We start from the raw sequence: 19,561 nt of genomic DNA, 5'->3' as shown, positions 1-19,561 counted from the left end.
AATTGGTAAATTACCTAGTCTAAAATATTTTGTTACTGCAACAGAAAATGAACAAAGACCTCCACCTTACCTCTATCTGTGTTAATCTCCATTCCTTTCCCTTTTTTCTCTTTACCATTTATTGTATCTAATTTGTAGCTTTTTGAGTTACTGCCCCTTTCTTTGTTCTTGATGTAAGTTCTCAAAGTGCCAGCTTAGAGTAGACAAATTTGTTGAACACAAGGAAAACAGGTACATATGAATATGAACTCTTTTTACCTTGTTTCTGAAAGGATTTTGCCCTAGATAGGACACCATAGCAGTGAGAGGCAGGACCAAGGGACATTTACCTTGAGGTCATTTTCCCCGCCCCTAAGCAATTCACCTGGCGCACAAAATGAATTCCAATGGGCTACTTGGGCATCAGCAATGCCCCTCTAGGTACCACCCCAGACCAAAACTATATGTATGCCCCCCACACCATGTGTCTAGCAGAGAAAGCCAGACTCCCAGTGGTCATGGGGTTCTCTCCACATTCTCAGAATAAAGGCCACTTTTACTTTATATTCTCTCTTCTAACCGTGCTGGAAATCCTATCAGTTTCTTGAGACAGGGTTTTACTGTGTAGTTCAGGCTGGTCTTGGAACTCACTACATGGCCCTGGCTGGCCTTGAATTTATAACAATCAGCTGGAATTATAGGCCTGTATCATGCCTGGCAATGAACTCATTTTCAAATTAAGGTTGTCCACAACAAGGAATAAAACAAACTGTGTAAAACCCCCACATTAAATAGTAATTTGGAGGAAATTTTTATTTTTAAAGATAAAGAATCTTATCTTTTAATCTTCCCATGATTTGAGTAAAATGGATGGAACACTAATCATTTTATTATTGCATTTGACTCATCAAATTATAAAAACTCTACAAAAACTACATATCGAATCTATTTTTCTTATTAGTAATAAAGTAACAGAGATTTACTTTGTTAAGTTCATTTTGCAAAAACTATTCAAACAGAATATAAGCATCAGAATACAAGCATAATGGTATTTCCTTATAGGGAAGAAAGTTTTGTGGCAGGATATTTTTCTTAAAAGTATTACCTACTAAATTTCAAACATGAAAGTATGGAAAAGCAGAGTTTAGAGTTGGGATGCAGCAGTTAAGCAGCCTGCTAATCTCCCAGTGGGACATTCTGCCAGTGAAACTGGGCACTTATTGATGAAAATACTTTTCACATTTTGCCTTATGCAGATAATGCATCATCTGATGGTTGCCATGGAAACAGTAGTAATGCTAACAAAGATTAGCCCCCTAGGACTTTCCCACCAGGTGTGGAATTCTTTTCTGTGAAGTCACTGGGGAAGCAAAAGAGACAGTATGTGGGATTATTACCAAACTGGTGAGACTGAAAGTAGGGAAGATTCTACTAATTTCTCACCAGTATACCACTGACAGCCTGGTAAACTAAACTATTTTTTTTGTCTTTTTCTTTTTTATTGGTACCAGGGATCGAACTCACGACTGCCTGCTTGCAAGGCAGGTGCTTATGCCACTGCACTAAATCCCCAGCCCCTGTATTCCACAAGACCTTTGTCAATAAATTCCAGCTCTCAGATCTTGTTATTGTCTCTTAATTTAAATTTTAAAAAGCGGTCCTCACATAATTTCAGCACCTAATAGTATTTTATATGATTCTCTATCTAGATGCAAGTTGAATAATCAGTTCCTGAGTACTTACCCTGAGCCAGACACCCATGGCTGTCATAAAGTATTTCATCACATATTCATGTAATATTTGTTCTATAAGTGCTTTTTTTCCCTTTTGTTTTTGAGACAGTATCTTGTTCAACTGAGCAAACTGATCTCAAACTTGTGATTCTCCTGCCTTAGCCTCCCAAATAGCTAGGATTACAAATATGCATCACTTAAATCTGGCTAGACAAGTTTATCAACCTACAAAGATGAGTGAACTGAACTCTGAACAGGTCAAGTGAATTTCCCAATATAGTCACTTATTTCCTCAAAATAAGCCTTACCCTTGGCATTAATATGTAGGCTCCTCAATAGAAAGGCTAGTTCAACTTGTCTTTTTTTCATTTTTATCGGTACCAGGGATCGAACTCACGACTGCCTGCTTGCAAGGCAGGTACTTATGCCGCTGAGCTAAATCCCCAGCCCCTTCAACTTGTCTTATGACATCTCCAGTATATTTAGAAAACTCACAACATAAGTGGACAAAAGTGATTCAAAGAAAATCAACAATGGGAATATTTATACTGCATATGAACAGGCAGGTAGGAAAAGGGGAGCTTCTGGGATTTTTTTTTTTTGGTTTAAGAACTCAAATATACTAAAAGACTTTTGACAATGTCTAAATACAATCTAAAAAACAAAAAATGCTATTACATTTATATAAATCTTTTACTATGAACATACTGGCATTTGTCATGATCATGTGAGATATGTTGCAAGCATTTATTTTTATCGATAAAATAATGAAACAAGTTTTTTACTTAAAAAAAAATTCCTAAGGGAAATTCAAAATGTTCACTATGTTTTCTCCCGTGCGGGAAGAAAAAGTGTAGTTGCTGCAAACTCTCTGAGCAAATTGACCTTACAGAATCATTAATTTATGTATGTATTTTGATGGACAATAAATAAAGAACCACTGATGTGAGGAAAAACAGTGGCACAGGGATCCCTATAATTGCAATGTATTCTTAACTGCTGCCATTAACAGGGTAAACGTGAGCAATGTGCACAAGCAATCTGGCCTCTGTCTCAGTTGTTCCAAAGCAGGACAAATGGCTACCTACTGCCAGATCACCCTTCAGGGGCAATGAGACACTGCTTAAGTGTTCTGAACTGGTATCTCTCTCCTGTTTTCTAGTTTCTCCTGGAATACCTTGCTCTTTTTGGACAATGCCGAGTAAACTACCTTTGTGAAAATGAAATCAATAAGACTTAGATTCTGTTTTCTGAGAAAAATGAAAGGCTAAAGGACAACTCATTACAACAATGTTGGATTTTACAAAAACAGAAATGTATTAGATAAATCAGGCTACCAAATAATGTCTTCATGAGTTTAAGCAAGTAAAGTTGTTTCCAAGTGAACATTGCAAAGAATTAAGAAGTTAAAAAGTACAACTTGGGCTTGCCTACCTGGTAAGCAGCTGTGGTGTGGCAGGCTGCAGCCACCCTGGGGGGAGAACCACTAGCCTCTCCTGAGATCTGCGCTATGTTGGAACTTAGGGCGCTAGGAAACCAAGCAATCAGCCTGCCTCCTTGTGAAGCAGTAGTGAGCCTACTGGTGCACAGGCTTAGAGTCAAACATCCCACTTCCCCTGCTCCCCTTTAGCAAATGAGAACCAGAGATCTGAGCATCTCTTGGGAGGTTGACCATATGCAATATAGCAAATAAGGAGAATTTCCTTCTATCATCTTTTTTTTTTTTTTTTGTCTTTTTCCTTTTTATCGGTACTGGGGATCGAACTCACAACTGCCTGCTTGCAAGGCAGGTACTTATGCCACTGAGCTAAATCCCCAGCCACCTCTATCATCTTTTTGAAGGCAAATATTTTTGCTACTGTTTTGCTTTATTCTGATTAATGGCACTGTTCTATTCAATATTCTGTTTTGATAAGTTCTATAATGTTCTGTACTTCATTTTTATTTTGCTATATGTGATTGAAAGAACAACTACTATTGTGAAGATAACGAGATATAATATCACAGTATATTACTGTTATCCCGATAACCTGCTGTGAAATTCTGTACCAATTTCACTACACTGTCTCCAATTGGCTTTGTTTTGTCTTGTTCTATGGATTTTACTACCTTCAAAATAATAAATAAAAAAAAAATGTAAAAACAAGTACATCTCATTTTCACAGAGATTAACAGAATATACAAACCCATTTCCTCCTTTTCCAAGGTGTTGGCAAATTGATTAATGTTCATGAAGGATTTCAGGCATAAAGTGCTGTGCCTCACTGCTAAGCACTATTCTATTTAATCCTGTCTCTGCTTTCTTACAGTTGGTCAACTTCCATGTCTATCGGAGATGCAATGATGGAGAGTATTAGTGAACTGCAATCTTATAAGCCCAAAAATTCTTTGGAGGTGGGAAGCTTCAAAAGCTAGAAATAAAAATGTGGAACTTCCAGACTGAGGCTCATTTAAATGCCAGAATTATTTCAAAATCAAAAAGAATTGGTTCTAAATAACTGTCACTTCAGAACTCCTAGGTAAGAAAGAAGGTGCTCCATAAATCAAAATGTTCATCCATTAATAATCTTAACATACTAGAGAAAAGCACAAATTCAACAAAAGCAACCATTCTAAATAATATGGTAAAAGCTGGTGTAGTGGCGCATGTCTATAATCTCAGTACTTGGAAGGCTGAGGCAGGAGAATTGTTAGGAGCTTGAGAACAACCTGGGTTACATCATGAATTCAAGGCCAGTTTGAACTATATAACGAGACACTGTTTCAAAAACAAAACAAAACAGAAGCAGCCATGGCTCAAATGAGCGGTGGGCAACCCACAGAGAACCAGCCAGCCAACATCTCTCGAGACCCCTGTCATGGTGGCACCTAGATTGATGGAACCCACTCACTTCCCAAGTAAGCAGCTGTGAGCCTACCTGTGCATGGGCTGAGAATCAAACATCTCATCCTCCCTGTTCCCCCCATTAGCAAATGGGAGCCAGAGATCTGAGCATCTCTTGGGAGGATGACTGTATGCAATATAGCAAATATAGGGGATTCTTCCACCATTTCTTTGAAGGCAAATATTGTTTACTGTTTTGCTTTGTTCTGATTAACTGTATTGCTCTATTTCTCTATTAACTGTATTGCTCTGGTTTGATAGGTATTATGATGTTCTGTATTTGGTTTGATTTTGCTATACCTAATTGAAAGGACAACTATTATAAGATAATGAGACATACTATCGTACCTATTACTGTTATCCCAGTAACCTGCTGTGAAATTCTGTACCAATTTCACTGCATTGTCTCGACTGGCTTTGTTCTGTTGTATTTTACTACCTTCAAAATAATAGTAAAAAACAAAACAAACAAAAAACTACGTGATACCAACATCATTCAACATATGATTACTGAATATATGGGCAAAGTCATTGCATGCTTACATGAAGATGTAGCCCTTCATTCAAGGACACAAAACATTGAAATGAACAAATCAAGATCTCACTTGCTAAGGTAAAAGCAACAATATAAAAATACATTATTTAACTGCTAGAACTAAAATATGGAAAGTAATACTAAATAAATCACTTCATCATAAATTTGATCACGATGAACTTTGATACATGACATTTCTGTGCAATGAGATTCACCTAAAGTCCTAATCTTTTTAGCCAATCAGCCACTATTACTATGCAAATTCAAAAGAATGAACTTTGGGCAACATGAAATAATTTTCAGGTGAAATTTATTTATTTATTTTGTATTGGTGATCGAACTTATGACCTTGCACTTGCCAGTCAGGTGCTTATGCTGCTGAGCTAAATCCCTGACCCTCAGATGAAATTTAGAGAAAAATAAAGTGAATGTTGCCAGTATAAGAAAATTGCTTACCAATGGTATACTCTACAGACTGAAAAAAGTGAAGCTGATTTACACTGCAGTAGAAATAATTAAAACTAAAACAAAGGCTGTCTTACAAGCAAAGAAAAATCACAGAAGTACTAAAATCACCGGAAATACCTTCTGATCCATTAATTTTACTGCTAAGAATATATCCTCAGAAAATAATCAAAGTCGTCAAAAATTTATGTAGATAGCAGTTCCCTTGAAGTACACCTACAAAAATGTGTGCTTATGTGCACCTGAACGTATGCCCAAGATTTTTTACATTATTATTTGTTAGCAGCTAAAACCTATAAAGTCTCACAAGTAGAACAGATACATTAATAAACACACAGTGGAATATTTACACCAAAGTAAATGAGTTAACTAAGGTACAGGAGTGAATTAGACACTTTCCTGTCATTGGGACAAAATGCCTGCCACCCACAGCTTAAAGGATGAGAGGTTTATTTCAGTTCATGGTTTTAGTGGGTTCATTCCATGGATGAGCATGGCAGAGGAAAGCTGCTCAACTCACAACAGTTAGGGAACACAAAGAGAAGGGAAGAGTCAGGGGTAAGAATACACGATTCCAGGTCATGATCGCAGTGACCACCTCTTCTGACCAGACCCCATTTCCAAACATAAGACATTTGGGAGACATTTTAGATCCAAACGATAGCAATGTGTCAACATGAATGAACTGTAAAAACAAAACATTAAACAAAAGACACAAAATAATTTGTACTGTATGATTCCATTTATATAAAATTCCAGAACAGGCAAAACAAAACAGCATTGTTTACGGATACATATGAGCAGGTGCAGGGAGGAAAGGAATGATTATCATGAAGTCAGGATGGTGGTCCCTTGATGGAAGAGGGCTGTGCTCATGGTGGGGAGGGGAGGGGATTCTTGAGCCTGCCAACACTCGATTGACCTGAGTGGCAGTTACACAGAAGTTTGCTTTTAATAAAACGTTTCATTAATATGTATGTTTTAGTTTTATGCTCCTTCTACATGTTGCACATCATAATAATGTTTTATAAAAAAAGATTTCAGCAGAAGCACATTCCTTTGAGCTTTATTTATAATAAGTAGTTTTTCAGGGGTTAAGAGTAGGATTTGAGAGTCAGCACTTTTGATGTAAATCCCAGCTCAGCCACTGCTGAGATTCATTTATTTCTTTTTCTTTCTTTTTTGGTACCAGGGATCAAACTTACAACCTCGCATTTGCCGGACAGGTGCTTATGCTGCTGAGCCAAGACACTTATGCCGGCCTCATTTATTTCATTTTGAAGAAACAGGAGAAGGCTACATACCATATAGGGTGGATACACGGGGTCAAACAAGACAAAAATGTCTGGCACAGCACGTGGCATAACAGTAAGCATGTGGTATATTTTCTGCTGTTATTTTTACCTGGAGCAAGTTACAAAAAAAAAAAAAAAATCTGACTCAAGGCATCTTCATTGTGCAAAAACACAGTCATGCTAAGAGTTATAGAGAAAACCAAAAAGCTCCAGTATAAATGGAAGTAAGACAGTAATTTAAACAAACTTAAATAAATGAAACCAAGACACTGAACCTGGCAAAGAGATGGGTCCTGTGGGCCTTGAAGAAGCAAACAGCAGTACTGTGAACTACCTGTGCTGTGAGCTAGCCCAAGAGTCCAGAGATCTCATTGTTATAAAGGCAAGGAAAGGAATTTGGCTAAGAACTAGGAGGATCTCAGAAGGTCCCGAGCTTGGGTGAGAACCTAGCTTAACCCCTATCTTGGTTTTGATCAAGAGATCCTAATTAGAGGACCCAATTAAGTTATGCTGACTCCTGATCCCCTGAAAAGGTGAAATGGTAAATCAACAGTCTTCTGAACTCTACGAGCCTTGAAAGAAAGTGGGATATGAAGCCAAATCCCAGTAAGGGGGCTTCTTAGATGAATTTATGTTGCAAATAGGATCAGAAAGTCACAGGTCATGTCCTCCCAGGGGTTAAATGCCCAGGACCAGATACTTCTGTTCAAACTCAGGGCTCTTTCTTCAGGACAGTAGGTCTCCTTTCCTGTCACTGTTTCCACTGTCAGAGGATAGCAGTCAAAACCTTTTGTGTTTGGTTCATTTTCTTTGATTCATTTTATTATCATAATTCTAGTTAAAAATATAGTACAGTTGTGTCTTCCTGAGTTACACTCAAGAAACTTTGATTACATTTTGCATGTTCCTAAGTCTAAAAGGCAGTTCTTAGTTTTTCATTTTCTATACAAGGCAGATGTCATCTTGTACTTGAAATCTTTCTAATTTAATTCTTATAAGCATAATTTCTATTAGTGCACAATTAACACTGGTTTATTTTCTAAAATCAGAGCATCAGGTTATATGAACCAAAACTAGGTAATAAATTTACTTGTGAAAATCTGGTTAATGATATGCTATTTTTATCAGAGTGCTCAATGACAAAGAAAGACGAGAAACTGCATTCCAGTATTTGGAAGTTTGTTTAAAAGAAGAAATCTTTTAAAAGCTAATACCTGGGGGCTGGGGATTTAGCTCAGCGGCATAAGCACCTGCCTTGCAAGCAGGCGGTCGTGAGTTCAATCCCTGGTACCAATAAAAAAAAAAAATAAAAAAAATAAAAAGCTAATACCTGAGCATCCTATTATAGGTTACTTTTCTTGTTCAAAGGGGAAAACCAAACCTGAACAATGGAGGTTCTCACATCACCACTGTAGTTCAAGGGACTAATCTCAACAACAAAGGAACGATCCAGCTACATCTAACAGGCACATTTTACTAGCTAAAATGGTTTGACCTGAATTCATCAGGCTTTTATATATAATCTCTACTAAATAAGAAGAGGACAGAAGGATAAGCTAAACATCATTATAGAAAGCAAGCATGTAAATTCAAAAGCTGAACTCTGTAAGGAGAACTAGGCCTAGATTCTTCAATATGTCACTGGCATAAAAAAAAAAAAGGATTGTACTAGAATAACACAGGACTAGACATAATACACTAGAAATAATGTATGATCCTGGATTGGACCCTAATGTGTAAACCAACTATAAAGGTATTTCTGAGATCAAATGGGAGAAGTTCTAACATGTCTTAGAATTACAATAATGCAAAGTTACTGAAATAGAAAGGTAGAAATCATTGATTTCAAAAGTGGCTTACAAATTTGGTTTAAAAATTATAGATGTATTTACATATCTAGAAGGTGCTAAACTTTCAGTGACCTCTAAAAGGTGAAAAGTATGATGTTATTTTTCAATTATTTGACTTGTGCATGTACACTGATTTTTGTAATAACACCAAATTGGTTTAAAAATTCATTAAATAAAATTTCCCAAGGCAGTGTGTAACCAGTGCCAAGTGAATAATGAGTTCAAAAACTGAAGTAATCACTGTGTGCCAGAATGGTGAGGAAATGGAGAAGACAAATGGTCAGCTGACCTTGGAAAATGGAAAGTAATAGTGTGGACATGCAGGAGGCATCAATTCTTTAAGTCATCAATGTTTAAAAGTGACAGGGCTATATGGCATGAGTTTGGTAGGCTATGAGCTACTTGGAGGGGAAAAGCCTACCAAAAACCAAAATCCAAAGAACAAGCCAAACAAAAAAGCCAACAACAAAACTTCCTTTTTACTCCTAGCCAGCTGCCCTCTGTTTCTGTCATTGTTCACAACACTGGAACTAACACAAATTCATCACTACCAGGATGAGGAGTGCCAATTTATTCTTGCCTCATTTTTCTAAAAGATTCCTTCTTCCTGGCTTCTCAGGATCAAAGGTTTTGCCTTTGAGAACAGAATGTTCTAATAGGTATGTGTGGGATTCTGCATGCATGTAATGGATGAAAATATGGTGGAAGGAATTCTGAGACTGTGAAGACAGCAGACATGAAATGGCCTTTCCAGACTACATAGAGTTCTACCGCATTTAAAAATATACAAGCTCCAGTCATCTGTCTCACACATTCAATAGACATCTGATAAGCACAAATTATTCCTGGCATACAAAAAGTTAAGCAAATAAAAAGGAAACTGTAAACAAATGCCATAGCCTAGTTAATGAAATATATCCTAAAGTATTTAAGATATATGTGTACTGACAACTTCAACTTACTTTGAAAAGCAGCAAAAAAATAAGGTGAAGTGATGGATGAGCACAGATGGGCATGTTATTAAAAATAAAATGTATTAGTTGTAAAATATAAAAAAAGTGTTCAATGAATAATTCTTTCAAATTTTTTGTATATTTGAAACAATTTTTTGCAGTAATTTTTTTTTTTTTTTACCGGTACCAGGGATCAAACTCACAACCACGCGCTTGTAAGGCAGGTGCTTATGCTGCTGAGCTAAATCCCCAGCCCCTTGAAGTAATTTTAGATTAAAGATGAATGGGGGAAATATGTATGGCTTTATACTTTGGGTGTCTTGGTAGTTGGTCCTCAATAAATATTAGCTGAATTTGTGAAAACCCTAAAGTAAAAAAAGTGAGACATAGTAGGTCCTACATGCGTATAGGAGAGACATTTCCTAGGAGTTTGAAATCTGGGTAAGTTCAAAAATTTTGATTCTCTGAGACCAAAACTCAAGGCTAGAGACAAACTGGGTATTTGCCATATCCAGATCGCACTATTTGTTCAATTGCTCTGTTAAGTAGCGAAGACCAAAAAAAAAAAAGGCTAGAAATATAACTACAAGTACATACAACTAAAGACAGTGAAGAGAAAGTATACACTTCTATAAATGATGGGCCTAAGTGCTGAACGTGAAGGCTGAAACCCAGAGCCTAGGTATACAAAGTTTTACTACCTACTAGTCAAAGTTGGGTGTCATTTAGTCTGAGGATTTCCTTTATACAAATTTGAACAATATTTGCTGTTCTACCTCATAGTATTTTTGGCCACAGAAATGTAAGTTTTATAAATCCTAGAGTGTGAAACAAATGGGAGGTATCGGGGGCTAGAGATTTAGCTCAGCGGCATAAGCACCTGCCTTGCAAGCAGGCGGTTGTGAGTTTGATCCCCGGTACTAATAAAAAGGTGAAAAAAAAAAAAAAAAGAAATACAAATGGGAGGTATCCTCAACATTCTGCTAGCTCCAAGTAACATAAATTTGTCTCACTTTCCAAAAATCTATCTCTTCAGGAAAACACGGTAGATCACCCTTACAAGTTCCTTTGAGTTTATTTCCTAAATGTGGGTTTGAACTTTCCTCTAAATCATGGGACTATATTAATGATAATCTGTATCTTCACCTCTCATTTCAAGTTCAGTATACTTGGCTTTTAGCTATTATTCCAGGAGTATATTCTGTTTCCTCATTTAAGAAATACAGTACTGTTTACTTAAAACTTGCTCAGCAGCTGTTTAAGTATTCTCACTTTTCTCATATTCACATAAATGGAAACTCCGTGTAGGGACAGAATGTGTTAATTATGATTTTTTTTTTTTTTTTTGGCTTTTTGAGACAGGGTCTCGCTATGCAGTTCAGGCTGGCCTTGAGCTCACTTTGTAGCCCAGGCTGGTCTCGAATCCACAACGATCCTCCTGCCTCAGCCTCCCGAGTGCTGGGATTATAGGCATGAGCCACCATGCCCGGCTTAATTATGATAATCTTTTAACTATATGTATTGGCTCAATTTTCATTTGCCAATTAAATCTCAAATCTATAAGAGAAAAATGAAATACTAGTTCAGGTCAGTACATATCAGTGACAAAAAATTCTGAGGTCAAAATAATACGGGCAATACTGGGTTACTTTTAGTATACTAACACATGGAGCTTTTTTTTTTTTTTTTTTGTCTTTTTCGTTTTTATCGGCACCAGGGATCGAATTCACGACTGCCTGCTTGCAAGGCAGGCGCTTATGCCACTGAGCTAAATCCCCAGCCCCACATACGAAGCTTTTAGTAAACCAACATACATTGCAAATCTCCAAGAGAAGGATAGATTATTAAATGTTTCCACGTTCATTACCCTCACAATCTTCTTTATTTTGAGATAATTTCTTGGAATTAATGTTATTAGAGGTATACTTTGAAGAAAACTAGAGTAAACACTTGAAAATTCTAAACAGACCTACATTTTAATTTAAAGTTCATACATAGCAACCAAGTTAAAAATAAAAAAGAACACTTAGTTATAATAATCACAAAATCACAGATGGTTTTTTATAGAATGAAACCAGTGGCTCTTTGTTCTACCTATTGAGAAGAAAAACTGCAAACCTTTAGGCAATATTATAGCTATGCAATTCAGAGCACGAAGCACAATACTGCCCTGGGAATTTCAAAGTATGGTATATGTATGCACCTGTGGTGATCTTACCACACATATCTTTACATGACTTCGAGTAGGAGTTGCTTTAGGTCTTTGAATATTATAGACAGCTAAGATAGAATAAGACAGAGAGGGATGAGGCCCTTGAGGGAGTCAGTGTAGAAGATGAGGTACATCAAAACTCTGTACTTGGCGGCAAATTTGAAGAGAAGTGGCCTCAAGATGGAGACCCTGGCCAGGTTGTAAGCCTCTCTAGAGATAAACAGCATCCTGGATTATACTGTAATTAGCAATCATGGTCCAGTAAGCCTAGCTAATGTATCAGATACATAGGTGTGTGACTAGAATGCCCCAGCCCATTCTCCCATCCTTTTCCAAAGAAATGTCTTTGTTCTTTTATGTTAGAAATTATAGATAAGCTAAGGCTAATGGTGCTTGCAAATAGGCCCCTGCTGCATGCCTCAATTCCCTATTAGGTCAATATGTTAGCTAAATTACTATACTTGAAATCTTATAGGCTGGCTACAGTTTGATTCACAGCAACTCAAGTTGCGGTTCTGCTATATAAAATACCCTTGACAAAGAGCCTTGGCAGCCACCCATTCAGGACCCCTCCTGGAAATCAGGTGCTATTCTTCTAATGTTCAATAAAAACTTTCCTAACATCCTCTTTTTGGTTAGAGATTTCACTGCTTGGCACTGTGAGAATATGAGCTCGACACATAAGGCAGTTAATGCCCACATCCTTGAGGACTGCCTTTGCTGCTAGAGCCTCCTCAGGACTTCTTGGCATCCTGACCATTGTTCCCAATTCTTTTTAACAGGCTGCTTTTTCCTAAGTCAGATGGCTACCCTGCAATGTGCCTTGCTTACCTATCAAGACGAGATCCATAGACTCTTCCTGGATAGCTAGGCTCCTGGCCAGTTCTGACTCCTTGCTGCTTACTTCATAAAATAGCATGTCTTGATAGTTTTTGGTATTGAACAGGTAACTGACAATGGGACTTTATAAATGCCAATAAAACATGAATGTGAAATACAGAGAGCCAAACACAGCATACATACTGTATTTTTGTTTTGCTTTTTTGAGACAGGGTCTCACTATGTAGTTCAGGCTTGTCTTGAACTACAGTGATCCTTCTGCTTCAGCCTTCAAGTGCTAAGTTTACAGGTATACTCCAGCACATACAGCTATAGGTATCTTCTTATTAATTAAAACTCTAGTGACAATGAGACTAGAAAAGACTCTTCTATTCAGCTACATCTAATAAAGCCTGAGTTATAGATGACAGAGCTACATTCCAATTTTCGATTCTTAAATAGACAGTCACTACCCTGGTGATTAGACATTATGAAAAAAAAACCCCTCTTAACAGCTAACCTTACAATGGCCAATTTCCTGAGTCATTAACAGCACAAGAGCAAGATAAGGCAGGGTGAGATTAATACCCATTACTACATCAATTAAAACTGTGCCTTAAAAACACTCAAGGGTCAGGATTTAGCTCAGTGGCGTAAGCACCTGCTTGGCAAGTGCAAGGTTGTGAGTTCGATCCCCGGTACAAAAAAACAAAGAAACACTCAGTAAGAAACATAATAATCAACATTTCAATGCTTCTGAACCTGAATCATCTTGTTATTTGCCTATCTTATACTATAACTGCAAATTAAGGTCTGTTAATTAGAAATGATGGCATTCAGTGATGTTAGCCTGTCTTAGATTAAAAATAGCTAAACAGTCTCATGGAGGCCAAATATATTTTGGAGGCTTATGACAACACTATATTTAAAAGGAAATTCTGCGGTATAAATTGTTTTACAAGAAAAGTAATATTTCTACCTGGGGAATGCAACCTGGGATTCTTTTTTTTTTTGATACTGAGGACCAAACTTAGAACCTCATGCTTGCCAGGCAGGTGCTTATGCTACTGAGCTAAATCCCTGGTCTGCAACTTGGATTCTTAAAGCTCTCAAACAAATAAGAGAAACAGTCATAACAAAACACAGACAGGGACAATAATATGACAGCTTTGTAGGACCTAACTAATCAACTCTGAGCAAATCACAGCTTCTTCAGGTCTCAAGTTTCCTTATCTTTAAAATGAGGATAATAATGCCTAATTCAATTTCTTTACTTGCAAAAAAAAGGGATAATACAATTGTGAGTCTCTAAAGAATAAACAAATACAGATCAAATTATAAAACACAAAAATGTTACTCTTAGGGGCTGGGGGTTTAGCTCAGCGGCATAAGCGCCTGCCTCGCAAGCAGGCAGTCATGAGTTTGATCCCTGGTACAGATTTAAAAAAAAAAAAATGCTACTCTTGGGTCAGGGATCTAGGTCAGTGGCATAAGTGCCTGCCTGGCATGTATGAAGTTGTAAGTTTGAGCCCCGGTACCAATAGTAAATTAAGCAAGCAAGCAAGCATGCTATTCTACTAAGCATTTTCAAGGCAAAGTAATACCATAGTGGAATAGGGTAAAGGTTTTTTGTTTTGTTTTTTTTGAGACAGGGTCTTACCACGTAGTTCATAGTTCAGATCAGCCTTTAACTTACTATTTAGCCTTGAATTCCTGGTGATCCTCCTGCCTCTGCTTCCTAAGTGCTGGGATTACAGGCAAGTGTCACCACTCCTCTCTAGGGTAAGGTTTAACATGACTTCACAAGGATTGAGTTTTCACCACTGTTCTCAGCAGCATTTCACTAGCAGCATTAGTTCAAATTCTTTATGATTCCAGTTTTCCCATCGAATGTCCACTTTGGTTTAATACCAGTTCCAAGTAAGCTGGATGACACCACTATATTTAAAAGGAAATTCTGCAGTATAAATTGTTTTACAAGCTGGATGGGGGGTGGGACACAAAACCTTCCCTTTCAGCAGCAATGGGGGCTTGACATATCATTGCACAAGAAATTCACAAGCAATGTGAGACAGATCAGTGGAGTACAACCACAGAGGCAGTAGTGTCTGGTTTTGAAAGTCCTTAAGGCTCTTATTCTTGTGTTTTGATTGCTTTTATACTATTTTGGTTTATATTAACTTATTGTGTGTACAGGTATGGGCAACTATTTTGAAGAAAACAAGGGACATTATGATAGCCACTGTTGACTTCCTGTTGTCTTTTTCTGAAATCCTGTTATTTGCATTGTTTGTTTGGTTTTACTCTCTTTAAAATAAAAGACTTCATAATAACCATTGTAAATCACCTTGCATTGCAGTTTTATGATTTTTTCATTTTACGTTTTTCTAGGAATTTGTTTTGTCTTGCTTTGTTTTGTTTCCCCCTCTAATACAGAAAGGATAGATATATATGTAGAGACTCATGCCTGCGTAGAACTTATAAACCGTCTAGGACAACTGATTACATAATGCATGATGAAATGAACAACTACTTGGAAGAAAGAGACACTACAGTACCCAGTGCTGACTCCGTAGCATCATGATGTGAAACCCAGCAATACTATTATTCTTTGTTCAGAGTGATTTTAGTCTGCTTTGTTTTATTTCAACATGCGTGAAGGTATGGACAGCTATTCTAAAGAGAATGAGAACTACGACAGCTATTGTTGACTTCCCTATTGTCTGGTCTTGCAGACCTAAAACACCTTCATCATCCTGTCTGGATCAATTTTATACTATGTTGTTTTTGTACGAATTCACTGTATTTGAAGATATGGACAACTAATTGAAAGAAAACAAGAGACAATATGATAGACAGTGAAGATCTCTGGTTGTCTTGCCTTGGAATTTATGTCTCTTATACTGCTTTTTTTTATTTTAGAAAGGGTAAGATTAAACAGAACAGAACAAAACAGATCATAAGGAAATAATTTTAAGAAACACGGATTTCAAAGCAAGTCCACTGGAGATCTTCACTATCTATCTTATTGTCTCTAGTTTTCTTCCAAATAGTTGTCCCCATCTTCACACACATTGAATACATATTGAACATTATAGAACTAATCAAATCATTACAGGATGATGAAGGCTTTTTAGGTCTTCAAAGCCTGACACTAGAGCAGTCAATAATGACTGCCATAATGTCCCTCATTCTCTTTGTAGTAGCTGTCCTTATCTTTATGTATGCTGAAATTGAACATAAGAGACTAGACTAATATCACTCTGAACAGTGAATAATAGTATTGCTAGATTTTATATCATAATGCTACAGAATTAGCACTGGGTTTCTTAGTGTCTCTTCTTCAGAGTATCTGTTCATTACATCTTGCATTATATAATCTGTTCCCGTAAATAGTTTAGAAATTCTCCCCATGTGTGCATCTCTAACATGTATATCTATCCTTTCTGTATTTTAGGGAAAAACAGATCATAACAAGACAACAAAACAAATTCTTAGAAAAACATGAAATGAAAAAAACATATAAAACCATAATATATTAGGTGATCTACAGAGTTACTATGTTTTCTCTTGTTATTTTCAATAGAATTGTCCACATTACCAAGCATAATATAACTGAACATAACATTACATAGCTATTTTAATAAAAACACAACTTTGGAGACATTATAGGACTTCGAAAGCAGTTAATAATCAAACTGGAATGGGTATCTTATTACATCTTGTCATCTTCAGAGTAGCTGCCTCTACTCTTAGGACTTGATATTATCAAGCATACCAAATTTGAATAAAATCAGTCAAGGCAAAACAGCAGTCTGACAAACCAGTTTCAAATAAGATCAGTCATAGTAAGACAATGTAAGTGTCTTAGTCACTTTATGCTCATCATTGAGACAAAATACCTGATGCCCAAGTTGGGAAAGGAAAGGTTTATTTCTTACAGTTTTTGGAGATTTCAGTCCACACTCAGTTGGCTCCCAGGCAGGCGAGCATGGCTGGGCCGCCTTTCATGGTGGCTCCAAACAGCAAACAGGAACTGGCAAAGAGCAAGACACACCTTCTTCCTGCCATTACATCACATCTTGGCTCCACCCCTAGGTGGGTGGAGCACTGACACCATCAATCCAAGTACTAGACAATGAACCAATCACAAATACACAATGCAAACTCATGAGGCCTGGGGGACACAGACATAAACCATGACAGTAAGTAATACAGGGCTTCAGTTTCAGTTAAAAGGAAATTAAGGATAGTTACCGTGGTATAGCCTGCTATTTGTGGGACAGCTGTTTGTGCCCTCAAATCTAGTATGAGTAGACAGACCAGAACAAAATAAAATCAAACAGAGCAATAAGACTACTGTGGCTTTTAAATCCTGATACACTATTAATAATGTCCTCTGCCTTCCTTTTTAAGGCAATTCCTCACCTTTCCCCTCAGGATGCTTTGTATATTTTGGGTCCCACTAGCTCCTTTAGTTTTTAGATTAGGGGGTCAACCCATTATCTGAGTGTTGCTGAACCTTTTTACCCCTAAGCTTGATCTGGAGCTGTACTCCTTTACTTACTAAAGCCACAAGGTTTTCCTTCCTTCTAGATGTGTAGTTCTACACTGCACAAAAGTGTCATAACTTTTCAACCTATCTGCGGCTGCTGTTCCTATTTCTCTCTGGTTCCCTATCACATAGAGCATTGTTTTCTCATCTTTGACTTTCAGTCTATTAACCCTCTTTCAGGTTGAGTATATTTCCTATTCAGAGCCTCCTAATCTACTCTGCCTGTGCTTCTTTTTGTTACTGTATCAAGGCTATCTATATTAAAGATTATAGCCTACCTTCTCTGCCTTATCTCTGCTATTCTATTTTTCTGCTATTATTTGTCTACTTTTCGCCTCTGCCCCATTCATTGAGGCCTCTCTGCCACTGTTGCTGGAATCCTGGTAATTTTTTCTCTCTCTAGAATGTCCTTCAGTATTTTTTGTAGGGTGGGATTGGTGCCATGAACTCCCACAGTTCCTCTTTATCTTGGAAACATCTTATTTCACCATTAATTTTGAGGGAGAGTTTTCAGGGTACATCAACCTTGGTTGGAGGTTTTCTTTCAGGGCTTGGACTATTTCCCCCCAGGCTCTTCTCGATTTGAGAATTTGTGTTGGTAAGTCTGTCATTATTTTGCTGATTTTTCCTTTGTAGGTGATCTGCTTCTTTTCTCTGGCCACTTTAAATATTCTGTCCTTGTGGTGGATTTCTAGGATTTTGATTATTATATGTCTGGGTGTAGATCTGTTTTGGTTGTAGTTGGTTGGAGTTCTGTATGCCTCATTTATCTGGATATCATTTTTTTCCTATTCTTGGGAAGTTTTCCTTAATTATTTCTGTGAATAGTCTTTGTAATTCATTTGTGGTTACTCCTGCTTCTTCGCTCACGTTTTTTATTCTTAAGTTATAGATCCTCTTGTCGTCTTCTAGCCTTTGAATTGTTTCTTCCTGGTTCCTTGTTATTTTTAAGAGATCTTTTCTGTCATGATCACACATTATAAATCTCTCTTCAAGTTCTGAAAGGCTAACTTCAGTTTCTGTCAAGGCATTTTCCTAGCTTTCAATGGAGTTTTTAGTTTCCTGGTAATCTCTTTGGATCTTTATGTATTCTAGACTTTATTTATATTCTTCACCAAAGGTTTCTCTTCCTTTTCTTGGGTCCTCCATTCTTCCATCTGTGTTTCCTTGGGAGGGGCTTAGCATTTCTTTAATTAATCTTTTTATATCTTGCCTCATTTGGACTAGAATTTCAGTTTTAAGTTTGTCTATGAGGTTATTTCTTTATGTCTGCTTATGTTGTGGCTAATATTGCATGATTGCTGCACTGGTTCTCTTCTGTATTGACCTCTCCTGGGCTTAATTTCCCTATGGTCAGCAGCTGGAGGTTTTTTCTTATTTCTCTCTTGTCATGTTTCTGGTTTCTTTCAGACAGGTGTGTAGTGGAAGTCTCTGGCCCTCTCCTATTGCTTACAGTGTTTCTGAAGCGTGCTGACTGGGGTTTTGCTGTCCTCTCCAACTTGCTGTTATCTGAGGTGCATACAGGGATGATGTGGGCTGGCCTCTCCCCTCTGAGTCAGTCAACAAGCAAGTGCCTTCAGCAACTTAGGCTGTGCTGTGGTGGATGTCACAGGGTTGGGACAGTTTCATCCCTGGCTATTGGGTCCCAACTAGGGGTGTGCCTCAGCCTAAGCAGGTCCCACCAGCCCTCTCTGGGCCAGAGGCAGCTGACTGATACCACCGTGGCGCCGGGCTCTGTCCCACTCCAAGATGTCTTCCAGCCAGCGATACCCACAGTGGGGCCCAATTTCCAGCACTCACCACGAACTATTACAGTTCTTCACCTTGGCTCCACTCCATGCTGCACCACATCCTCCCGCCAAGGGTCCGGGACTCACCAATTCCTATTATCAGTGGCCGTGGCTTCAGCGTGACCTTGAATTGCCCAACTCCTTGGGGCTCCCAGCAGAGCATGGAACGGTCTCAGTGAGCACGTCAGGCTCCAGCCCTCCACTCATATTTTTCCTTCCTCTTCCTATTTTTTTTTCCTTCAGTTTCCTCCTGGATTCTCCACTCATCCGGCTCTCTCCATGTTGTCAAATTCCAGCGTCTGAGCTGTTTTTCCCAGACAGGCTCTCTACCCAGCTACCTATCAAGCCGCCATCTTCTTTCCCCTAAGCAGAAGTCCTCAATATATCTTCTAAAGCTAATTTGTTCAAAGTAAGATCCACTTATTGCATTTGACTTTCATATCTCAAGTCCCTTTTAATTCTGAAAAGATTTCATCCCACTTCTTAATTTT

General features: G+C 37.8%; 1 protein-coding gene and 1 pseudogene across 3 annotated transcripts in view; both read right to left on the bottom strand.

Moving 5' to 3' along the window:
* Positions 1 to 19,561, bottom strand: part of Bicdl1 (BICD family like cargo adaptor 1) — a 114,392-nt gene that overhangs the window by 50,958 nt on the left and 43,873 nt on the right. The gene's annotated exons all lie outside the window — the stretch shown is intronic.
* The window catches only part of LOC134470652 (dual specificity protein phosphatase 18-like), a 75,534-nt pseudogene that overhangs the window by 20,567 nt on the left and 35,406 nt on the right, over positions 1 to 19,561 (bottom strand).

The sequence above is a fragment of the Cavia porcellus genome, unplaced genomic scaffold (genome assembly GCF_034190915.1).
Source record: "Cavia porcellus strain 051 isolate PalLab524CR breed Dunkin Hartley unplaced genomic scaffold, mCavPor4.1 scaffold_16, whole genome shotgun sequence".
In the NCBI taxonomy this organism is placed as follows: domain Eukaryota; kingdom Metazoa; phylum Chordata; class Mammalia; order Rodentia; family Caviidae; genus Cavia; species Cavia porcellus.
Note: the sequence above shows the minus strand (reverse complement) of the source record. Positions and strands in the feature narration are given on the sequence as shown.